Genomic DNA, 24,408 nt, shown 5'->3' with positions numbered 1-24,408 from the left:
ACCTGAAGTGAAGCATCGGAATCTAAATCTGGACTCACAGGAGATGTTCAAATCATAGAAAGTTATAGTGTCAGTCCTCTTGTACTTAAGTCGGCATTGTGCCTGTTGTATTAAATTCGGATGCAATTTCTGTGTTTCATCGTCAATAAGAATGTCCAAGGGATGCTGTAAACCTGAAGTGAAGCATCAGAATCTAAAATTGTACTCACAGGGGATGTTCATACATAGATAGTTAGAGTGTCAGTCCTCTTGTACTTAAGTCGGCATTGTTCCTTTTGTATTAAATTCGGATGCATTTTCTGTGTTTCATCGTCAATAAGAAGGTCCAAGGGATTCAGTAAACCTGAAGTGAAGCATCGAAATCTAAAACTGGACTCACAGGTGAGGTTCAAATCATAGAAAGTTAAAGTGTCAGTCCTCTTGTACTTCAGTCGGCATTGTGCCTTTCGTATTAAATATGGATGCAAATTCTGTGTTTCATCGTCAATAAGAAGGTCAAAGGGATACAGTAAACCTGAAGTGAACCATCGGAATCTATAACTGGACTCACAGGAGTGGCTCAAATCATAGAAAGTTATAGTGTCAGTCCTCTTGTACTTAAGTCGGCATTGTGCCTGTTGTATTAAATTCGGATGCAATTTCTGTGTTTCATCGTCAATAAGAAGGTCCAAGGGATGCTGTAAACCTGAAGTGAAGCATCGGAATCTAAAATTGTACTCACAGGGCATGTTCATATCATAGAAAGTTAGAGTGTCAGTCCTCTTGTACTTAAGTCGGCATTGTGCCTTTTGTATTAAATTCGGATGCAATTTCTGTGTTTCATCGTCAATAAGAAGGTCCAAGGTATACAGTAAACCTGAAGTGAAGCATCGGAATCTGAAACTGGAATCACAGGTGAGGTTCAAATCATAGAAAGTTAGAGTGTCAGTCCTCTTGTACATAAGTCAGCATTGTGCCTTTAGTATTAAATTCGGATGCAATTTCGGTGTTTCATCGTCAATAAGAAGGTCCAAGGGATACAGTAAACCTGAAGTGAAGTATCGGAATCTTAAACTGGACTCACAGGAGTGGTTCAAATCATAGAAAGTTAGAGTGTCAGTCCTCTTGTACTTAAGTCGGCATTGTGCTTTTGTATTAAATTCGGATGCAATTTCCGTGTTTCATCGTCAATACGAAGGTCCAAGGGATACAGTAAACCTGAAGTGAAGCATCGGAATCGAAAACTGGACTCACAGGAGAGGTTCAAATCATAGAAAGTTAGAGTGTCAGTCCTCTTGTACTTATGTCGGCATTGTGCCTTTTGTATTAAATTCGGATGCAATTTCTGTGTTTCATCGTCAATAAGAAGGTCCGAGGGATACAGTAAACCTGAAGTGAAGCATCGGAATCTAAAACTGGACTCACAGGAGAGGTTCAAATCATAGAAAGTTAAAGCGTCAGTCCTCTTGTACTTAAGTCGGCATTGTGCCTTTCATATTAAATTCGGATGCAAATTCTGTGTTTCATCGTCAATAAGAAGGTCGAAGGGATACAGTTAACCTGAAGTGAAGCATCGGAATCTATAACTGGACTCACAGGAGTGGCTCAAATCATAGAAAGTTATAGTGTCAGTCCTCTTGTACTTAAGTCGGCATTGTGCCTGTTGTATTAAATTCGGATGCAATTTCTGTGTTTCATCGTCAATAAGAAGGTCCAAGGGATGCTGTAAACCTGAAGTGAAGCATCGGAATCTAAAATTGTACTCACAGGGGATGTTCATATCATAGAAAGTTAGAGTGTCAGTCCTCTTGTACTTAAGTCGGCATTGTGCCTTTTTTATTAAATTCGGATGCAATTTCTGTGTTTCATCGTCAATAAGAAGGTCCAAGGTATACAGTAAACCAGAAGTGAAGCATCGGAATCTTAAACTGGACTCACAGGTGAGGTTCAAATCATAGAAAGTTAGAGTGTCAGTCCTCTTCTACTTAAGTCAGCATTGTGCCTTTTGTATTAAATTCGGATGCAATTTCTGTGTTTCATCGTCAATAAGATCGTCCAAGGGATACAGAAAACCTGAAGTGAAGCATCGGAATCTAAAACTGGAATCACAGGCGAGGTTCAAATCAAAGAAAGTTGGAGTGTCAGTCCTCTTGTACTTAAGTCGGAATTGTGCCTTTTGTATTAAATTCGGATGCAATTTCTGTGTATCATCGTCAATAAGAAGGTCGAGGGGTACAGTAAACCTGAAGTGAAGCAACGGAATCTATAACTGGACTCACAGGAGTGGCTCAAATCATAGAAAGTTATAGTGTCAGTCCTCTTGTACTTATGTCGGCATTGTGCCTGTTGTATTAAATTCGGATGCAATTTCTGTGTTTCATCGTCAATAAGAAGGTCCAAGGGATGCTGTAAACCTGAAGTGAAGCATCAGAATCTAAAATTGTACTCACAGGGGATGTTCATACATAGAAAGTTAGAGTGTCAGTCCTCTTGTACTTAAGTCGGCATTGTTCCTTTTGTATTAAATTCGGATGCATTTTCTGTGTTTCATCGTCAATAAGAAGGTCCAAGGGATTCAGTAAACCTGAAGTGAAGCATCGAAATCTAAAACTGGACTCACAGGTGAGGTTCAAATCATAGAAAGTTAAAGTGTCAGTCCTCTTGTACTTCAGTCGGCATTGTGCCTTTCGTATTAAATATGGATGCAAATTCTGTGTTTCATCGTCAATAAGAAGGTCAAAGGGATACAGTAAACCTGAAGTGAACCATCGGAATCTATAACTGGACTCACAGGAGTGGCTCAAATCATAGAAAGTTATAGTGTCAGTCCTCTTGTACTTAAGTCGGCATTGTGCCTGTTGTATTAAATTCGGATGCAATTTCTGTGTTTCATCGTCAATAAGAAGGTCCAAGGGATGCTGTAAACCTGAAGTGAAGCATCGGAATCTAAAATTGTACTCACAGGGCATGTTCATATCATAGAAAGTTAGAGTGTCAGTCCTCTTGTACTTAAGTCGGCATTGTGCCTTTTGTATTAAATTCGGATGCAATTTCTGCGTTTCATCGTCAATAAGAAGGTCCAAGGTATACAGTAAACCTGAAGTGAAGCATCGGAATCTTAAACTGGACTCACAGGTGAGGTTCAAATCATAGAAAGTTTGAGTGTCAGTCCTCTTCTACTTAAGTCAGCATTGTGCCTTTTGTATTAAATTCGGATGCAATTTCTGTGTTTCATCGTCAATAAGAAGGTCCAAGGGATACAGAAAACCTGAAGTGAAGCATCGGAATCTAAAACTGGAATCACAGGCGAGGTTCAAATCAAAGAAAGTTGGAGTGGCAGTCCTCCTGTACTTAAGTCGGAATTGTGCCTTTTGTATTAAATTCGGATGCAATTTCTGTGTTTCATCGTCAATAAGAAGGTCGAGGGGTACAGTAAACCTGAAGTGAAGCATCGGAATCTATAACTGGACTCACAGGAGTGGCTCAAATCATAGAAAGTTATAGTGTCAGTCCTGTTGTACTTAAGTCGGCATTGTGCCTCTTGTATTAAATTCGGATGCAATTTCTGTGTATCATCGTTAATTATAAGGTCCAAGGGATGCTGTAAACCTGAAGTGAAGCATCTGAATCTTAAATTGTACTCACAGGAGATGTTCATATCATAGAAAGATAGAGTGTCAGTCCTCTTGTACTTAAGTCGGCATTGTGCCTTTTGTATTGAATTCGGATGCAATTTCTGTGTTTCATCGTCATTAAGAAGGTCCAAGGGATACAGTAAAGCTGAAGTGAAGCATCGGAATCTAAAACTGGAATCACAGGAGAGGTTCAAATCAGAGAAACTTAGAGTGTCAGTCCTCTTGTACTTAAGTCGGCATTGTGCCTTTTGTATTAAATACGGATGCAATTTCTATGTTTCATCGTCAATAAGAAGGTCCAAGAGATACAGTAAACCTGAAGTGAAGCATCGGAATCTAAAACTGGACTCACAGGAGAGGTTCAAATCATAGAAGGTTAGAGTGTCAGTCCTCTTGTACTTAAGTTGGCATTGTGCCTTTTGTATTAAATTCATATGCAATTTCTGTGTTTCATCGTCAATAAGAGGATCCAAGGGATACAGTAAACCAGAAGTGAAGCATCGGAATCTAAAACTGGACTCATAGGAGAGGTTCAAATCCTAGAAAGTTAGTGTGTCAGTCCTCTTGTACTTAAGTCGGCATTGTGCATTTTGTATTAAATTCGGATGCAATTTCTGTGTTTCATCGTCAATAAGAAGGTTCAAGGGATTCAGTAAACCTGAAGTGAAGCATCGAAATCTAAAACTGGACTCACAGTTGAGGTTCAAATCTTAGAAAGTTAAAGTGTCAGTCCTCTTGTACTTAAGTCGGCATTGTGCCTTTTGTATTAAATTCGGATGCAAATTCTGTGTTTCATCGTCAATAAGAAGGTCGAATGGATACAGTAAACCTGAAGTGAAGCATCGGAATCTATAACTGGACTCACAGGAGTGGCTCAAATCATAGGAAGTTAGAGTGTCAGTCCTCTTGTACATAAGTCAGCATTGTGCCTTTTGTATTAACTTCGGATGCAATTTCGGTGTTTCATCGTCAATAAGAAGGTCCAAGGGATACAGTAAACCTGAGGTGAAGTATCGGAATCTTAAACTGGACTCACAGGAGTGGTTCAAATCATAGAAAGTTAGAGTGTCAGTCCTCTTGTACTTAAGTCGGCATTGTGCTTTTGTATTAAATTCGGATGCAATTTCTGTGTTTCATCGTCAATACGAAGGTCCAAGGGATACAGTAAACCTGAAGTGAAGCATCGGAATCGAAAACTGGACTCACAGGAGAGGTTCAAATCATAGAAAGTTAGAGTGTCAGTCCTCTTGTACTTATGTCGGCATTGTGCCTTTTGTATTAAATTGGGATGCAATTTCTGTGTTTCATCGTCAATAAGAAGGTCCGAGGGATACAGTAAACCTGAAGTGAAGCATCGGAATCTAAAACTGGACTCACAGGAGAGGTTCAAATCGTAGAAAGTTAGTGTGTCAGTCCTCTTGTACTTAAGTCGGCATTGTGCCTTTCATATTAAATTCGGATGCAAATTCTGTGTTTCATCGTCAATAAGAAGGTCGAAGGGATACAGTAAACCTGAAGTGAAGCATCGGAATCTATAACTGGACTCACAGGAGTGGCTCAAATCATAGAAAGTTATAGTGTCAGTCCTCTTGTACTTAAGTCGGCATTGTGCCTGTTGTATTAAATTCGGATGCAATTTCTGTGTTTCATCGTCAATAAGAAGGTCCAAGGGATGCTGTAAACCTGAAGTGAAGCATCGGAATCTAAAATTGTACTCACAGGGGATGTTCATATCATAGAAAGTTAGAGTGTCAGTCCTCTTGTACTTAAGTCGGCATTGTGCCTTTTGTATTAAATTCGGATGCAATTTCTGTGTTTCATCGTCAATAAGAAGGTCCAAGGTATACAGTAAACCTGAAGTGAAGCATCGGAATCTTAAACTGGACTCACAGGTGAGGTTCAAATCATAGAAAGTTTGAGTGTCAGTCCTCTTCTACTTAAGTCAGCATTGTGCCTTTTGTATTAAATTCGGATGCAATTTCTGTGTTTCATCGTCAATAAGAAGGTCCAAGGGATACAGAAAACCTGAAGTGAAGCATCGGAATCTAAAACTGGAATCACAGGCGAGGTTCAAATCAAAGAAAGTTGGAGTGGCAGTCCTCCTGTACTTAAGTCGGAATTGTGCCTTTTGTATTAAATTCGGATGCAATTTCTGTGTTTCATCGTCAATAAGAAGGTCGAGGGGTACAGTAAACCTGAAGTGAAGCATCGGAATCTATAACTGGACTCACAGGAGTGGCTCAAATCATAGAAAGTTATAGTGTCAGTCCTGTTGTACTTAAGTCGGCATTGTGCCTCTTGTATTAAATTCGGATGCAATTTCTGTGTATCATCGTCAAATATAAGGTCCAAGGGATGCTGTAAACCTGAAGTGAAGCATCTGAATTTTAAATTGTACTCACAGGAGATGTTCATATCATAGAAAGATAGAGTGTCAGTCCTCTTGTACTTAAGTCGGCATTGTGCCTTTTGTATTGAATTCGGATGCAATTTCTGAGTTTCATCGTCATTAAGAAGGTCCAAGGGATACAGTAAAGCTGAAGTGAAGCATCGGAATCTAAAACCGGAATCACAGGAGAGGTTCAAATCAGAGAAACTTAGAGTGTCAGTCCTCTTGTACTTAAGTCGGCATTGTGCCTTTTGTATTAAATACGGATGCAATTTCTGTGTTTCATCCTCAATAAGAAGGTCAAAGAGATACAGTAAACCTGAAGTGAAGCATCGGAATCTAAAACTGGACTCACAGGAGAGGTTCAAATCATAGAAGGTTAGAGTGTCAGTCCTCTTGTACTTAAGTTGGCATTGTGCCTTTTGTATTAAATTCATATGCAATTTCTGTGTTTCATCGTCAATAAGAGGATCCAAGGGATACAGTAAACCAGAAGTGAAGCATCGGAATCTAAAACTGGACTCATAGGAGAGGTTCAAATCCTAGAAAGTTAGTGTGTCAGTCCTCTTGTACTTAAGTCGGCATTGTGCATTTTGTATTAAATTCGGATGCAATTTCTGTGTTTCATCGTCAATAAGAAGGTTCAAGGGATTCAGTAAACCTGAAGTGAAGCATCGAAATCTAAAACTGGACTCACAGTTGAGGTTCAAATCTTAGAAAGTTAAAGTGTCAGTCCTCTTGTACTTAAGTCGGCATTGTGCCTTTTGTATTAAATTCGGATGCAAATTCTGTGTTTCATCGTCAATAAGAAGGTCGAATGGATACAGTAAACCTGAAGTGAAGCATCGGAATCTATAACTGGACTCACAGGAGTGGCTCAAATCATAGAAAGTTATAGTGTCAGTCCTCTTGTACTTAAGTCGGCATTGTGCCTGTTGTATTATATTCGGATGCAATTTCTGTGTTTCATCGTCAATAAGAAGGTCCAAGGGATGCTGTAAACCTGCAGTGAAGCATCAGAATCTAAAAATGTACTCACAGTGGATGTTCATACATAGAAAGTTAGAGTGTCAGTCCTCTTGTACTTAAGTCGGCATTGTGCCTGTTGTATTAAATTCGGATGCAATTTCTGTGTTTCATCGTCAATAAGAAGGTCCAACGGATGCTGTAAACCTGAAGTGAAGCATCGTAATCTAAAATTGTACTCACAGGGGATGTTCATATCATAGAAAGTTGGAGTGTCAGTCCTCTTGTACTTAAGTCGGCATTGTGCCTTTTGTATTAAATTCGGATGCAATTTCTGTGTTTCATCGTCAATAAGAAGGTCCACGGTATACAGTAAACCTGAAGTGAAGCATCGGAATCTTAAACTGGACTCACAGGTGAGGTTCAAATCATAGAAAGTTAGAGTGTCAGTCCTCTTGTACTTAAGTCAGCATTGTGCCTTTTGTATTACATTCGGATGCAATTTCTGTGTTTCATCGTCAATAAGAAGGTCCAAGGGATACAGAAAACCTGAAGTGAAGCATCGGAATCTAAAACTGGAATCACAGGCGAGGTTCAAATCAAAGAAAGTTGGAGTGTCAGTCCTCTTGTACTTAAGTCGGAATTGTGCCTTTTGTATTAAATTCGGATGCAATTTCTGTGTTTCATCGTCAATAAGAAGGTCCAAGGGATACAGTAAACCTGAAGTGAAGCATCGGAATCTAAAACTGGACTAACAGGAGAGGTTCAAATCATAGAAAGTTAGAATGTCAGTCCTCTTGTACTTTAGTCGGGATTGTGCCCTTTGTATTAAATTCGGATGCAATTTCTGTGTTTCATCGTAATCAGAAGGTCCAAGGGATGCAGTAAACCTGAAGTGAAGCATCGGAATCTTAAACTGGACTCACAGGAGTGGTTCAAATCATAGAAAGTTAGAGTGTCAGTCCTCTTGTACTTAAGTCGGCATTGTGCTTTTGTATTAAATTCGGATGCAATTTCTGTGTTTCATCGACAATAAGAGGATCCAAGGGATACAGTAAACCAGAAGTGAAGCATCGGAATCTAAAACTGGACTCATAGGAGAGGTTCAAATCCTAGAAAGTTAGTGTGTCAGTCCTCTTGTACTTAAGTCGGCATTGTGCATTTTGTATTAAATTCGGATGCAATTTCTGTGTTTCATCGTCAATAAGAAGGTTCAAGGGATTCAGTAAACCTGAAGTGAAGCATCGAAATCTAAAACTGGACTCACAGTTGAGGTTCAAATCTTAGAAAGTTAAAGTGTCAGTCCTCTTGTACTTAAGTCGGCATTGTGCCTTTTGTATTAAATTCGGATGCAAATTCTGTGTTTCATCGTCAATAAGAAGGTCGAATGGATACAGTAAACCTGAAGTGAAGCATCGGAATCTATAACTGGACTCACAGGAGTGGCTCAAATCATAGGAAGTTAGAGTGTCAGTCCTCTTGTACATAAGTCAGCATTGTGCCTTTTGTATTAACTTCGGATGCAATTTCGGTGTTTCATCGTCAATAAGAAGGTCCAAGGGATACAGTAAACCTGAGGTGAAGTATCGGAATCTTAAACTGGACTCACAGGAGTGGTTCAAATCATAGAAAGTTAGAGTGTCAGTCCTCTTGTACTTAAGTCGGCATTGTGCTTTTGTATTAAATTCGGATGCAATTTCTGTGTTTCATCGTCAATACGAAGGTCCAAGGGATACAGTAAACCTGAAGTGAAGCATCGGAATCGAAAACTGGACTCACAGGAGAGGTTCAAATCATAGAAAGTTAGAGTGTCAGTCCTCTTGTACTTATGTCGGCATTGTGCCTTTTGTATTAAATTCGGATGCAATTTCTGTGTTTCATCGTCAATAAGAAGGTCCGAGGGATACAGTAAACCTGAAGTGAAGCATCGGAATCTAAAACTGGACTCACAGGAGAGGTTCAAATCGTAGAAAGTTAGTGTGTCAGTCCTCTTGTACTTAAGTCGGCATTGTGCCTTTCATATTAAATTCGGATGCAAATTCTGTGTTTCATCGTCAATAAGAAGGTCGAAGGGATACAGTAAACCTGAAGTGAAGCATCGGAATCTATAACTGGACTCACAGGAGTGGCTCAAATCATAGAAAGTTATAGTGTCAGTCCTCTTGTACTTAAGTCGGCATTGTGCCTGTTGTATTAAATTCGGATGCAATTTCTGTGTTTCATCGTCAATAAGAAGGTCCAAGGGATGCTGTAAACCTGAAGTGAAGCATCGGAATCTAAAATTGTACTCACAGGGGATGTTCATATCATAGAAAGTTAGAGTGTCAGTCCTCTTGTACTTAAGTCGGCATTGTGCCTTTTGTATTAAATTCGGATGCAATTTCTGTGTTTCATCGTCAATAAGAAGGTCCAAGGTATACAGTAAACCTGAAGTGAAGCATCGGAATCTTAAACTGGACTCACAGGTGAGGTTCAAATCATAGAAAGTTTGAGTGTCAGTCCTCTTCTACTTAAGTCAGCATTGTGCCTTTTGTATTAAATTCGGATGCAATTTCTGTGTTTCATCGTCAATAAGAAGGTCCAAGGGATACAGAAAACCTGAAGTGAAGCATCGGAATCTAAAACTGGAATCACAGGCGAGGTTCAAATCAAAGAAAGTTGGAGTGGCAGTCCTCCTGTACTTAAGTCGGAATTGTGCCTTTTGTATTAAATTCGGATGCAATTTCTGTGTTTCATCGTCAATAAGAAGGTCGAGGGGTACAGTAAACCTGAAGTGAAGCATCGGAATCTATAACTGGACTCACAGGAGTGGCTCAAATCATAGAAAGTTATAGTGTCAGTCCTGTTGTACTTAAGTCGGCATTGTGCCTCTTGTATTAAATTCGGATGCAATTTCTGTGTATCATCGTCAAATATAAGGTCCAAGGGATGCTGTAAACCTGAAGTGAAGCATCTGAATTTTAAATTGTACTCACAGGAGATGTTCATATCATAGAAAGATAGAGTGTCAGTCCTCTTGTACTTAAGTCGGCATTGTGCCTTTTGTATTGAATTCGGATGCAATTTCTGTGTTTCATCGTCATTAAGAAGGTCCAAGGGATACAGTAAAGCTGAAGTGAAGCATCGGAATCTAAAACCGGAATCACAGGAGAGGTTCAAATCAGAGTAACTTAGAGTGTCAGTCCTCTTGTACTTAAGTCGGCATTGTGCCTTTTGTATTAAATACGGATGCAATTTCTGTGTTTCATCCTCAATAAGAAGGTCAAAGAGATACAGTAAACCTGAAGTGAAGCATCGGAATCTAAAACTGGACTCACAGGAGAGGTTCAAATCATAGAAGGTTAGAGTGTCAGTCCTCTTGTACTTAAGTTGGCATTGTGCCTTTTGTATTAAATTCATATGCAATTTCTGTGTTTCATCGTCAATAAGAGGATCCAAGGGATACAGTAAACCAGAAGTGAAGCATCGGAATCTAAAACTGGACTCATAGGAGAGGTTCAAATCCTAGAAAGTTAGTGTGTCAGTCCTCTTGTACTTAAGTCGGCATTGTGCATTTTGTATTAAATTCGGATGCAATTTCTGTGTTTCATCGTCAATAAGAAGGTTCAAGGGATTCAGTAAACCTGAAGTGAAGCATCGAAATCTAAAACTGGACTCACAGTTGAGGTTCAAATCTTAGAAAGTTAAAGTGTCAGTCCTCTTGTACTTAAGTCGGCATTGTGCCTTTTGTATTAAATTCGGATGCAAATTCTGTGTTTCATCGTCAATAAGAAGGTCGAATGGATACAGTAAACCTGAAGTGAAGCATCGGAATCTATAACTGGACTCACAGGAGTGGCTCAAATCATAGAAAGTTATAGTGTCAGTCCTCTTGTACTTAAGTCGGCATTGTGCCTGTTGTATTATATTCGGATGCAATTTCTGTGTTTCATCGTCAATAAGAAGGTCCAAGGGATGCTGTAAACCTGCAGTGAAGCATCAGAATCTAAAAATGTACTCACAGTGGATGTTCATACATAGAAAGTTAGAGTGTCAGTCCTCTTGTACTTAAGTCGGCATTGTGCCTGTTGTATTAAATTCGGATGCAATTTCTGTGTTTCATCGTAAATAAGAAGGTCCAACGGATGCTGTAAACCTGAAGTGAAGCATCGTAATCTAAAATTGTACTCACAGGGGATGTTCATATCATAGAAAGTTGGAGTGTCAGTCCTCTTGTACTTAAGTCGGCATTGTGCCTTTTGTATTAAATTCGGATGCAATTTCTGTGTTTCATCGTCAATAAGAAGGTCCACGGTATACAGTAAACCTGAAGTGAAGCATCGGAATCTTAAACTGGACTCACAGGTGAGGTTCAAATCATAGAAAGTTAGAGTGTCAGTCCTCTTGTACTTAAGTCAGCATTGTGCCTTTTGTATTACATTCGGATGCAATTTCTGTGTTTCATCGTCAATAAGAAGGTCCAAGGGATACAGAAAACCTGAAGTGAAGCATCGGAATCTAAAACTGGAATCACAGGCGAGGTTCAAATCAAAGAAAGTTGGAGTGTCAGTCCTCTTGTACTTAAGTCGGAATTGTGCCTTTTGTATTAAATTCGGATGCAATTTCTGTGTTTCATCGTCAATAAGAAGGTCCAAGGGATACAGTAAACCTGAAGTGAAGCATCGGAATCTAAAACTGGACTAACAGGAGAGGTTCAAATCATAGAAAGTTAGAATGTCAGTCCTCTTGTACTTTAGTCGGGATAGTGCCTTTTGTATTAAATTCGGATGCAATTTCTGTGTTTCATCGTAATAAGAAGGTCCAAGGGATGCAGTAAACCTGAAGTGAAGCATCGGAATCTTAAACTGGACTCACAGGAGTGGTTCAAATCATAGAAAGTTAGAGTGTCAGTCCTCTTGTACTTAAGTCGGCATTGTGCTTTTGTATTAAATTCGGATGCAATTTCTGTGTTTCATCGACAATAAGAAGGTCCAAGGGATACAGTAAACCTGAAGTGAAGCATCGGAATCGAAAACTGGACTCACAGGAGAGGTTCAAATCATAGAAAGTTAGAGTGTCAGTCCTCTTGTACTTATGTCGGCATTGTGCCTTTTGTATTAAATTCGGATGCAATTTCTGTGTTTCATCGTCAATAAGAAGGTCCGAGGGATACAGTAAACCTGAAGTGAAGCCTCGGCATCTAAAACTGGACTCACAGGAGAGGTTCAAATCATAGAAAGTTAGAGTGTCAGTCCTCTTGTACTTATGTCGGCATTGTGCTTTTTGTATTAAAATCGGATGCAATTTCTGTGTTTCATCGTCAATAAGAAGGTCCAAGGGATACAGTAAACCTGAATTGAAGAATCGGAATCTAAATCTGGACTCACAGGAGATGTTCAAATCATAGAAAGTTAGTGTGTCAGTCCTCTTGTACTTAAGTCGTCATTGTGCCTGTTGTATTAAATTCGGATGCAATTTCTGTGTTTCATCGTCAATAAGCAGGTCCAAGGGATGCTGTAAACCTGAAGTGAAGCATCGGAATCTAAAATTGTACTCACAGGGGATGTTCATATCATAGAAAGTTAGAGTGTCAGTCCTCTTGTACTTAAGTCGGCATTGTGCCTTTTGTATTAAATTCGGATGCAATTTCTGTGTTTCATCGTCAATAAGAAGGTCCAAGGTATACAGTAAACCTGAAGTGAAGCATCGGAATCTTAAACTGGACTCACAGGTGAGGTTCAAATCATAGAAAGTTAGAGTGTCAGTCCTCTTGTACTTAAGTCAGCATTGTGCCTGTTGTATTAAATTCGGATGCAATTTCTGTGTTTCATCGTGAATAAGAAGGTCCAAGGGATACAGAAAACCTGAAGTGAAGCATCGGAATCTAAAACTGGAATCACAGGCGAGGTCCAAATCAAAGAAATTTGGAGTGTCAGTCCTCTTGTACTTAAGTCGGAATTGTTCCTTTTGTATTAAATTCGGATGCAATTTCTGTGTTTCATCGTCAATAAGAAGGTCCAAGGGATACAGTAAACCTGCAGTGAAGCATCGGAATCTAAAACTGGACTAACAGGAGAGGTTCAAATCATAGAAAGTTAGAATGTCAGTCCTCTTGTACTTTAGTCGGTATTGTGCCTTTTGTATTAAATTCGGATGCAATTTCTGTGTTTCATCGTCAATAAGAAGGTCCAAGGGATATAGTAAACCTGAAGTGAAGCATCGGAATCTTAAACTGGACTCACAGGAGTGGTTCAAATCATAGAAAGTTAGAGTGTCAGTCCTCTTGTACTTAAGTCGGCATTGTGCTTTTGTATTAAATTCGGATGCAATTTCTGTGTTTCATCGTCAATAAGAAGGTCCAAGGGATACAGTAAACCTGAAGTGAAGCATCGGAATCGAAAACTGGACTCACAGGAGAGGTTCAAATCATAGAAAGTTAGAGTGTCAGTCCTCTTGTACTTATGTCGGCATTGTGCCTTTTGTATTAAATTCGGATGCAATTTCTGTGTTTCATCGTCAATAAGAAGGTCCGAGGGATACAGTAAACCTGAAGTGAAGCCCCAGCATCTAAAACTGGACTCACAGGAGAGGTTCAAATCATAGAATGTTAGAGTGTCAGTCCTCTTGTACTTATGTCGGCATTGTGCCTTTTGTATTAAATTCGGATGCAATTTCTGTGTTTCATCGTCAATAAGAAGGTCCAAGGGATACAGTAAACCTGAAGTGAAGCATCGGAATCTAAAACTGGACTAACAGGAGAGGTTCAAATCATAGAAAGTTAGAATGTCAGTCCTCTTGTACTTTAGTCGGGATTGTGCCCTTTGTATTAAATTCGGATGCAATTTCTGTGTTTCATCGTAATAAGAAGGTCCAAGGGATGCAGTAAACCTGAAGTGAAGCATCGGAATCTTAAACTGGACTCACAGGAGTGGTTCAAATCATAGAAAGTTAGAGTGTCAGTCCTCTTGTACTTAAGTCGGCATTGTGCTTTTGTATTAAATTCGGATGCAATTTCTGTGTTTCATCGACAATAAGAGGATCCAAGGGATACAGTAAACCAGAAGTGAAGCATCGGAATCTAAAACTGGACTCATAGGAGATTTTCAAATCCTAGAAAGTTAGTGTGTCAGTCCTCTTGTACTTAAGTCGGCATTGTGCATTTTGTATTAAATTCGGATGCAATTTCTGTGTTTCATCGTCAATAAGAAGGTTCAAGGGATTCAGTAAACCTGAAGTGAAGCATCGAAATCTAAAACTGGACTCACAGTTGAGGTTCAAATCTTAGAAAGTTAAAGTGTCAGTCCTCTTGTACTTAAGTCGGCATTGTGCCTTTTGTATTAAATTCGGATGCAAATTCTGTGTTTCATCGTCAATAAGAAGGTCGAATGGATACAGTAAACCTGAAGTGAAGCATCGGAATCTATAACTGGACTCACAGGAGTGGCTCAAATCATAGGAAGTTAGAGTGTCAGTCCTCTTGTACATAAGTCAGCATTGTGCCTTTTGTATTAACTTCGGATGCAATTTCGGTGTTTCATCGTCAATAAGAAGGTCCAAGGGATACAGTAAACCTGAGGTGAAGTATCGGAATCTTAAACTGGACTCACAGGAGTGGTTCAAATCATAGAAAGTTAGAGTGTCAGTCCTCTTGTACTTAAGTCGGCATTGTGCTTTTGTATTAAATTCGGATGCAATTTCTGTGTTTCATCGTCAATACGAAGGTCCAAGGGATACAGTAAACCTGAAGTGAAGCATCGGAATCGAAAACTGGTCTCACAGGAGAGGTTCAAATCATAGAAAGTTAGAGTGTCAGTCCTCTTGTACTTATGTCGGCATTGTGCCTTTTGTATTAAATTGGGATGCAATTTCTGTGTTTCATCGTCAATAAGAAGGTCCGAGGGATACAGTAAACCTGAAGTGAAGCATCGGAATCTAAAACTGGACTCACAGGAGAGGTTCAAATCGTAGAAAGTTAGTGTGTCAGTCCTCTTGTACTTAAGTCGGCATTGTGCCTTTCATATTAAATTCGGATGCAAATTCTGTGTTTCATCGTCAATAAGAAGGTCGAAGGGATACAGTAAACCTGAAGTGAAGCATCGGAATCTATAACTGGACTCACAGGAGTGGCTCAAATCATAGAAAGTTATAGTGTCAGTCCTCTTGTACTTAAGTCGGCATTGTGCCTGTTGTATTAAATTCGGATGCAATTTCTGTGTTTCATCGTCAATAAGAAGGTCCAAGGGATGCTGTAAACCTGAAGTGAAGCATCGGAATCTAAAATTGTACTCACAGGGGATGTTCATATCATAGAAAGTTAGAGTGTCAGTCCTCTTGTACTTAAGTCGGCATTGTGCCTTTTGTATTAAATTCGGATGCAATTTCTGTGTTTCATCGTCAATAAGAAGGTCCAAGGTATACAGTAAACCTGAAGTGAAGCATCGGAATCTTAAACTGGACTCACAGGTGAGGTTCAAATCATAGAAAGTTTGAGTGTCAGTCCTCTTCTACTTAAGTCAGCATTGTGCCTTTTGTATTAAATTCGGATGCAATTTCTGTGTTTCATCGTCAATAAGAAGGTCCAAGGGATACAGAAAACCTGAAGTGAAGCATCGGAATCTAAAACTGGAATCACAGGCGAGGTTCAAATCAAAGAAAGTTGGAGTGGCAGTCCTCCTGTACTTAAGTCGGAATTGTGCCTTTTGTATTAAATTCGGATGCAATTTCTGTGTTTCATCGTCAATAAGAAGGTCGAGGGGTACAGTAAACCTGAAGTGAAGCATCGGAATCTATAACTGGACTCACAGGAGTGGCTCAAATCATAGAAAGTTATAGTGTCAGTCCTGTTGTACTTAAGTCGGCATTGTGCCTCTTGTATTAAATTCGGATGCAATTTCTGTGTATCATCGTCAAATATAAGGTCCAAGGGATGCTGTAAACCTGAAGTGAAGCATCTGAATTTTAAATTGTACTCACAGGAGATGTTCATATCATAGAAAGATAGAGTGTCAGTCCTCTTGTACTTAAGTCGGCATTGTGCCTTTTGTATTGAATTCGGATGCAATTTCTGTGTTTCATCGTCATTAAGAAGGTCCAAGGGATACAGTAAAGCTGAAGTGAAGCATCGGAATCTAAAACCGGAATCACAGGAGAGGTTCAAATCAGAGAAACTTAGAGTGTCAGTCCTCTTGTACTTAAGTCGGCATTGTGCCTTTTGTATTAAATACGGATGCAATTTCTGTGTTTCATCCTCAATAAGAAGGTCAAAGAGATACAGTAAACCTGAAGTGAAGCATCGGAATCTAAAACTGGAATCACAGGAGAGGTTCAAATCATAGAAGTTTAGAGTGTCAGTCCTCTTGTACTTAAGTTGGCATTGTGCCTTTTGTATTAAATTCATATGCAATTTCTGTGTTTCATCGTCAATAAGAGGATCCAAGGGATACAGTAAACCAGAAGTGAAGCATCGGAATCTAAAACTGGACTCATAGGAGAGGTTCAAATCCTAGAAAGTTAGTGTGTCAGTCCTCTTGTACTTAAGTCGGCATTGTGCATTTTGTATTAAATTCGGATGCAATTTCTGTGTTTCATCGTCAATAAGAAGGTTCAAGGGATTCAGTAAACCTGAAGTGAAGCATCGAAATCTAAAACTGGACTCACAGTTGAGGTTCAAATCTTAGAAAGTTAAAGTGTCAGTCCTCTTGTACTTAAGTCGGCATTGTGCCTTTTGTATTAAATTCGGATGCAAATTCTGTGTTTCATCGTCAATAAGAAGGTCGAATGGATACAGTAAACCTGAAGTGAAGCATCGGAATCTATAACTGGACTCACAGGAGTGGCTCAAATCATAGAAAGTTATAGTGTCAGTCCTCTTGTACTTAAGTCGGCATTGTGCCTGTTGTATTATATTCGGATGCAATTTCTGTGTTTCATCGTCAATAAGAAGGTCCAAGGGATGCTGTAACCCTGCAGTGAAGCATCAGAATCTAAAAATGTACTCACAGTGGATGTTCATACATAGAAAGTTAGAGTGTCAGTCCTCTTGTACTTAAGTCGGCATTGTGCCTGTTGTATTAAATTCGGATGCAATTTCTGTGTTTCATCGTAAATAAGAAGGTCCAACGGATGCTGTAAACCTGAAGTGAAGCATCGTAATCTAAAATTGTACTCACAGGGGATGTTCATATCATAGAAAGTTGGAGTGTCAGTCCTCTTGTACTTAAGTCGGCATTGTGCCTTTTGTATTAAATTCGGATGCAATTTCTGTGTTTCATCGTCAATAAGAAGGTCCACGGTATACAGTAAACCTGAAGTGAAGCATCGGAATCTTAAACTGGACTCACAGGTGAGGTTCAAATCATAGAAAGTTAGAGTGTCAGTCCTCTTGTACTTAAGTCAGCATTGTGCCTTTTGTATTACATTCGGATGCAATTTCTGTGTTTCATCGTCAATAAGAAGGTCCAAGGGATACAGAAAACCTGAAGTGAAGCATCGGAATCTAAAACTGGAATCACAGGCGAGGTTCAAATCAAAGAAAGTTGGAGTGTCAGTCCTCTTGTACTTAAGTCGGAATTGTGCCTTTTGTATTAAATTCGGATGCAATTTCTGTGTTTCATCGTCAATAAGAAGGTCCAAGGGATACAGTAAACCTGAAGTGAAGCATCGGAATCTAAAACTGGACTAACAGGAGAGGTTCAAATCATAGAAAGTTAGAATGTCAGTCCTCTTGTACTTTAGTCGGGATAGTGCCTTTTGTATTAAATTCGGATGCAATTTCTGTGTTTCATCGTAATAAGAAGGTCCAAGGGATGCAGTAAACCTGAAGTGAAGCATCGGAATCTTAAACTGGACTCACAGGAGTGGTTCAAATCATAGAAAGTTAGAGTGTCAGTCCTCTTGTACTTAAGTCGGCATTGTGCTTTTGTATTAAATTCGGATGCAATTTCTGTGTTTCATCGACAATAAGAAGGTCCAAGGGATACAGTAAACCTGAAGTGAAGCATCGGAATCGAAAACTGGACTCACAGGAGAGGTTCAAATCATAGAAAGTTAGAGTGTCAGTCCTCTTGTACTTATGTCGGCATTGTGCCTTTTGTATTAAATTCGGATGCAATTTCTGTGTTTCATCGTCAATAAGAAGGTCCGAGGGATACAGTAAACCTGAAGTGAAGCCTCGGCATCTAAAACTGGACTCACAGGAGAGGTTCAAATCATAGGAAGTTAGAGTGTCAGTCCTCTTGTGTGTATGTCGGCATTGTGCTTTTTGTATTAAAATCGGATGCAATTTCTGTGTTTCATCGTCAATAAGAAGGTCCAAGGGATACAGTAAACCTGAATTGAAGAATCGGAATCTAAATCTGGACTCACAGGAGATGTTCAAATCATAGAAAGTTAGTGTGTCAGTCCTCTTGTACTTAAGTCGTCATTGTGCCTGTTGTATTAAATTCGGATGCAATTTCTGTGTTTCATCGTCAATAAGAAGGTCCAAGGGATGCTGTAAACCTGAAGTGAAGCATCGGAATCTAAAATTGTACTCACAGGGGATGTTCATATCATAGAAAGTTAGAGTGTCAGTCCTCTTGTACTTAAGTCGGCATTGTGCCTTTTGTATTAAATTCGGATGCAATTTCTGTGTTTCATCGTCAATAAGAAGGTCCAAGGTATACAGTAAACCTGAAGTGAAGCATCGGAATCTTAAACTGGACTCACAGGTGAGGTTCAAATCATAGAAAGTTAGAGTGTCAGTCCTCTTGTACTTAAGTCAGCATTGTGCCTGTTGTATTAAATTCGGATGCAATTTCTGTGTTTCATCGTGAATAAGAAGGTCCAAGGGATACAGAAAACCTGAAGTGAAGCATCGGAATCTAAAACTGGAATCACAGGCGAGGTTCAAATCAAAGAAATTTGGAGTGTCAGTCCTCTTGTACTTAAGTCGGAATTGTTCCTTTTGTATTAAATTCGGATGCAATTTCTGTGTTTCATCGTCAATAAGAAGGTCCAAGGGATACAGTAAACCTGCAGTGAAGCATCGGAATCTAAAACTGGACTAACAGGAGAGGTTCAAATCATAGAAAGTTAGAATGTCAGTCCTCTTGTACTTTAGTCGGTATTGTGCCTTTTGTATTAAATTCGGATGCAATTTCTGTGTTTCATCGTCAATAAGAAGGTCCAAGGGATATAGTAAACCTGAAGTGAAGCATCGGAATCTTAAACTGGACTCACAGGAGTGGTTCAAATCATAGAAAGTTAGAGTGTCAGTCCTCTTGTACTTAAGTCGGCATTGTGCTTTTGTATTAAATTCGGATGCAATTTCTGTGTTTCATCGTCAATAAGAAGGTCCAAGGGATACAGTAAACCTAAAGTGAAGCATCGGAATCGAAAACTGGACTCACAGGAGAGGTTCAAATCATAGAAAGTTAGAGTGTCAGTCCTCTTGTACTTATGTCGGCATTGTGCCTTTTGTATTAAATTCGGATGCAATTTCTGTGTTTCATCGTCAATAAGAAGGTCCGAGGGATACAGTAAACCTGAAGTGAAGCCCCAGCATCTAAAACTGGACTCACAGGAGAGGTTCAAATCATAGAATGTTAGAGTGTCAGTCCTCTTGTACTTATGTCGGCATTGTGCCTTTTGTATTAAATTCGGATGCAATTTCTGTGTTTCATCGTCAATAAGAAGGTCCAAGGGATACAGTAAACCTGAAGTGAAGCATCGGAATCTAAATCTGGACTCACAGGAGATGTTCAAATCATAGAAAGTTAGAGTGTCAGTCCTCTTGTACTTAAGTCGGCATTGTGCCTTTTGTATTAAATTCGTATGCAATTTCTGTGTTTCATCGTCAATAAGAAGATCCAAGGGATACAGTAAACCTGAAGTGAAGCATCGGAATCCAAAACTGGACTCACAGGAGAGGTTCAAATCGTAGAAAGTTAGTGTGTCAGTCCTCTTGTACTTAAGTCGGCATTGTGCATTTTGTATTAAATTCGTATGCAATTTTTTGTGTTTCATCGTCAATAAGAAGGTCCAAGGGATTCAGAAAACCTGATGTGAAGCATCGAAACCTAAAACTGGACTCACAGGTGAGGTTCAAATCATAGAAAGTTAAAGGGTCAGTCCTCTTGTACTTAAGTCGGCATTGTGCCTTTTGTATTAAATTCGGATGCAACTTCTGTGTTTCATCGTCAATAAGAAGGTCCATGGGATACAGTAAACCTGAAGTGAAGCATCGGAATCTATAACTGGACTCACAGGAGTGGCTCAAATCATAGAAAGTTATAGTGTCAGTCCTTTTGAACTTAAGTCGGAATTGTGCCTGTTGTATTAAATTCGGATGCAATTTCTGTGTATCATCGTCAATTATAAGGACCAAGGAATGCTGTAAACCTAAAGTGAAGCATCTGAATCTAAAATTGTACTCACAGGAGATGTTCATATCATAGAAAGATAGAGTGTCAGTCCCCTTGTACTTAAGTCGGCATTGTGCCTTTTGTATTGAATTCGGATGCAATTTCTGTGTTTCATCGTCAATAAGAAGGTCCAAGGGATACAGTAAAGCTGAAGTGAAGCATCGGAATCTAAAACTGGAATCACAAGAGAGGTTCAAATCAGAGAAACTTAGAGTGTCAGTCCTCTTGTACTTAAGTCGGCATTGTGCCTTTTGTATTAAATTCGTATGCAATTTCTGTGTTTCATCGTCAATAAGAAGATCCAAGGGATACAGTAAACCAGAAGTGATGTATCGGAATCTAAAACTGGACTCATAGGAGAGGTTCAAATCGTAGAAAGTTAGTGTGTCAGTCCTCTTGTACTTAAGTCGGCATTGTGCATTTTGTATTAAATTCGGATGCAATTTCTGTGTTTCATCGTCAATAAGAAGGTCCAAGGGATTCAGTAAACCTGAAGTGAAGCATCGAAATCTAAAACTGGGCTCACAGGTGAGGTTCAAATCATAGATAGTTAAAGTGTCAGTCCTTTTGTACTTAAGTCGCCATTGTGCCTTTTGTATTAAATTCGGATGCAAATTCTGTGTTTCATCGTCAATAAGAAGGTCGAAGGGATACAGTAAACCTGAAGTGAAGCATCGGAATCTATAACTGGACTCACAGGAGTGGCTCAAATCATAGAATGTTATAGTGTCAGTCCTCTTGTACTTAAGTCGGCATTGTGCCTGTTGTATTACATTCGGATTCAATTTCTGTGTTTCATCGTCAATAAGAAGGTCCTATGGATGCTGTAAACTTGAAGTGAAGCATCAGAATCTAAAATTGTACTCACAGGGGATGTTCATACATAGAAAGTTAGAGTGTCAGTCTTCTTGTACTTAAGTCGGCATTGTTCCTTTTGTATTAAATTCGGATGCAATTTCTGTGTTTCATCGTCAATAAGAAGGTCCAAGGGATTCAGTAAACCTGAAGTGAAGCATCGAAATCTAAAACTGGACTCACAGGTGAGGTTCAAATCATAGAAAGTTAACGTGTCAGTCCTCTTGTACTTAAGTCGGCACTGTGACTTTTGTATTAAATTCGGATGCAATTTCTGTGTTTCATCGTCAATAAGAAGGTCCAAGGGATACAGTAAACCTGAAGTGAAGCATCGGAATCGAAAACTGGACTCACAGGAGTGGCTCAAATCATAGAAATTTATAGTGTCAGTCCTCTTGTACGTAAGTCGGCATTGTGCCTGTTGTATTAAATTCGGATGCAATTTCTGTGTTTCATCGTCAATAAGAAGGTCCAAGGGATGCTGTAGACCTGAAGTGAAGCATCGGAATCTAAAATTGTACTCACAGGAGATATTCATATCATAGAAAGTTAGAGTGTCAGTCCTCTTGTACTTAAGTCGGCATTGTGCATTTTGTATTAAATTCGGATGCAATTTCTGTGTTTCATCGTCAATAAGAATGTCCAAGGGATACAGTAAACCTGAAGTGAAGCATCGGAATCTAAAACCGGAATCACAGGAGAGGTTCATATCAGAGAAACTTAGAGTGTCAGTCCTCTTGTACTTAAGTCGGCATTGTGCCTTTTGTATTAAATTCGGATGCAATTTCTGTGTTTCATCGTCAATAAGAAGGTAAAAGGGATACAGTAAACCTGAAGTGAAGCATCGGAATCTAAAACTGGACTCGCAGGAGAGGTTCAAATCATAGAAAGTTAGAGTGTCAGTCCTCTTGTACTTAAGGCGGCATTGTGCCTTTTGTATTAATCTCGTATGCAATTTCTGTGTTTCATCGTCAATAAAAAGATCCAAGGGATACAGTAAACCAGAAGTGAAGCATCAGAATCTAAAACTGGTGTCACAGGAGAGGTTCAAATCGTAGAAAGTTAGTGTGTCAGTCCTCTTGTACTTAAGTCGGCATTGTGCATTTTGTATTAAACTCGGATGCAATTTCTGTGTTTCATCGTCAATAAGAAGGTCCAAGGGATTCAGTAAACCTGAAGTGAAGCATCGAAATCTAAAACTGGACTCATAGGTGAGGTTCAAATCAAAGAAAGTTAAAGTGTCAGTCCTCTTGTACTTAAGTCGGCATTGTGCCTTTCGTATTAAATTCGGATGCAAATTCTGTGTTTCATCGTCAATAAGAAGGTCGAAGGGATACAGTAAACCTGAAGTGAACCATCGGAATCTATAATTGGACTCACAGGAGTGGCTCAAATCATAGAAATTTATCGTGTCAGTCCTCTTGTACTTAAGTCGGCATTGTGCCTGTTGTATTAAATTCGGATGCAATTTCTGTGTTTCATCGTCAATAAGAAGGTCCAAGGGATGCTGTAAACCTGGAGTGAAGCATCGGAATCTAAAATTGTACTCACAGGGCATGTTCATATCATAGAAAGTTAGAGTGTCAGTCCTCTTGTACTTAAGTCGGCTTTGTGCCTTTTGTATTAAATTCGGATGCAATTTCTGTGTTTCATCGTCAATAAGAAGGTCCAAGGTATACAGTAAACCTGAAGTGAAGCATCGGAATCTGAAACTGGAATCACAGGTGAGGTTCAAATCATAGAAAGTTGGAGTGTCAGTCCTCTTGTACTTAAGTCGGAATTGTGCCTTTTGTATTAAATTCGGATGCAATTTCTGTGTTTCATCGTCAATAAGAAGGTCCAAGGGATACAGTAAACCTGAAGTGAAGCATCGGAATCTAAAACTGGACTAACAGGAGAGGTTCAAATCATAGAAAGTTAAATGTCAGTCCTCTTGTACTTAAGTCGGTATTGTGCCTTTTGTATTAAATTCGGATGCAATTTCTGTGTTTCATCGTCAATAAGAAGGTCCAAGGGATACAGTAAACCTGAAGTGAAGCATCGGAATCTTAAACTAAACTCACATGAGTGGTTCAAATCATAGAAAGTTAGAGTGTCAGTCCTCTAGTACTTAAGTCGGCATTGTGCATTTTGTATTAAATTCGGATGCAATTTCTGTGTTTCATCGTCAATAAGAAGGTCCAAGGGATACAGTAAACCTGAAGTGAAGCATCGGAATCGAAAACTGGACTCACAGGAGAGGTTCAAATCATAGAAAGTTAGAGTGTCAGTCCTCTTGTACTTATGTCGGCATTGTGCCTTTTGTATTAAATTCGGATGCAATTTCTGTGTTTCATCGTCAATAAGAAGGTCCAAGGGATACAGTAAACCTGAAGTGAAGCCTCGGCATCTAAAACTGGACTCACAGGAGAGGTTCAAATAATAGAAAGTTAGAGTGTCAGTCCTCTTGTACTTAAGTCGGCATTTTGCCTTTTGTATTAAATTCGGATGCAAATTCTGTGTTTCATCGTCAATAAGAAGGTCGAAGGGATGCAGTAAACCTGAAGTGAAGCATCGGAATCTATAACTGGACTCACAGGAGTGGCTCAAATCATAGAAAGTTATAGTGTCAGCCCTCTTGTACTTAAGTCGGCATTGTGCCTTTTGTATTAAATTCGGATGCAATTTCTGTGTTTCATCGTCAATAAGAAGGTCCAAGGGATGCTGTAAACCTGAAGTGAAGCATCAGAATCTAAAATTGTACTCACAGGGGATGTTCATACATAGAAAGTTAGAGTGTCAGTCCTCTTGTACTTAAGTCGGCATTGTTTTTTATGTATTAAATTCGGATGCAATTTCTGTGTTTCATCGTCAATAAGAAGGTCCAAGGATTCAGTAAACCTGAAGTGAAGCATCGAAATCTAAAACTGGACTCACAGGTGAGGTTCAAATCATAGAAAGTTAACGTGTCAGTCCTCTTGTACTTAAGTCGGCACTGTGACTTTTGTATTAAATTCGGATGCAATTTCTGTGTATCATCGTCAATAAGAAGGTCCAAGGGATACAGTAAACCTGAAGTGAAGCATCGGAATCGAAAACTGGACTCACAGGAGTGGCCCAAATCATAGAAATTTATAGTGTCAGTCCTCTTGTACTTAAGTCGGCATTGTGCCTGTTGTATTAAATTCGGATGAAATTTCTGTGTTTCATCGTCAATAAGAAG

This window comes from Schistocerca americana, chromosome 9 (assembly GCF_021461395.2).
Source record: "Schistocerca americana isolate TAMUIC-IGC-003095 chromosome 9, iqSchAmer2.1, whole genome shotgun sequence".
Taxonomy (NCBI): domain Eukaryota; kingdom Metazoa; phylum Arthropoda; class Insecta; order Orthoptera; family Acrididae; genus Schistocerca; species Schistocerca americana.
The sequence above is the reverse complement of the archived record's forward strand: the minus strand, read 5'-3'. Positions refer to the sequence as shown.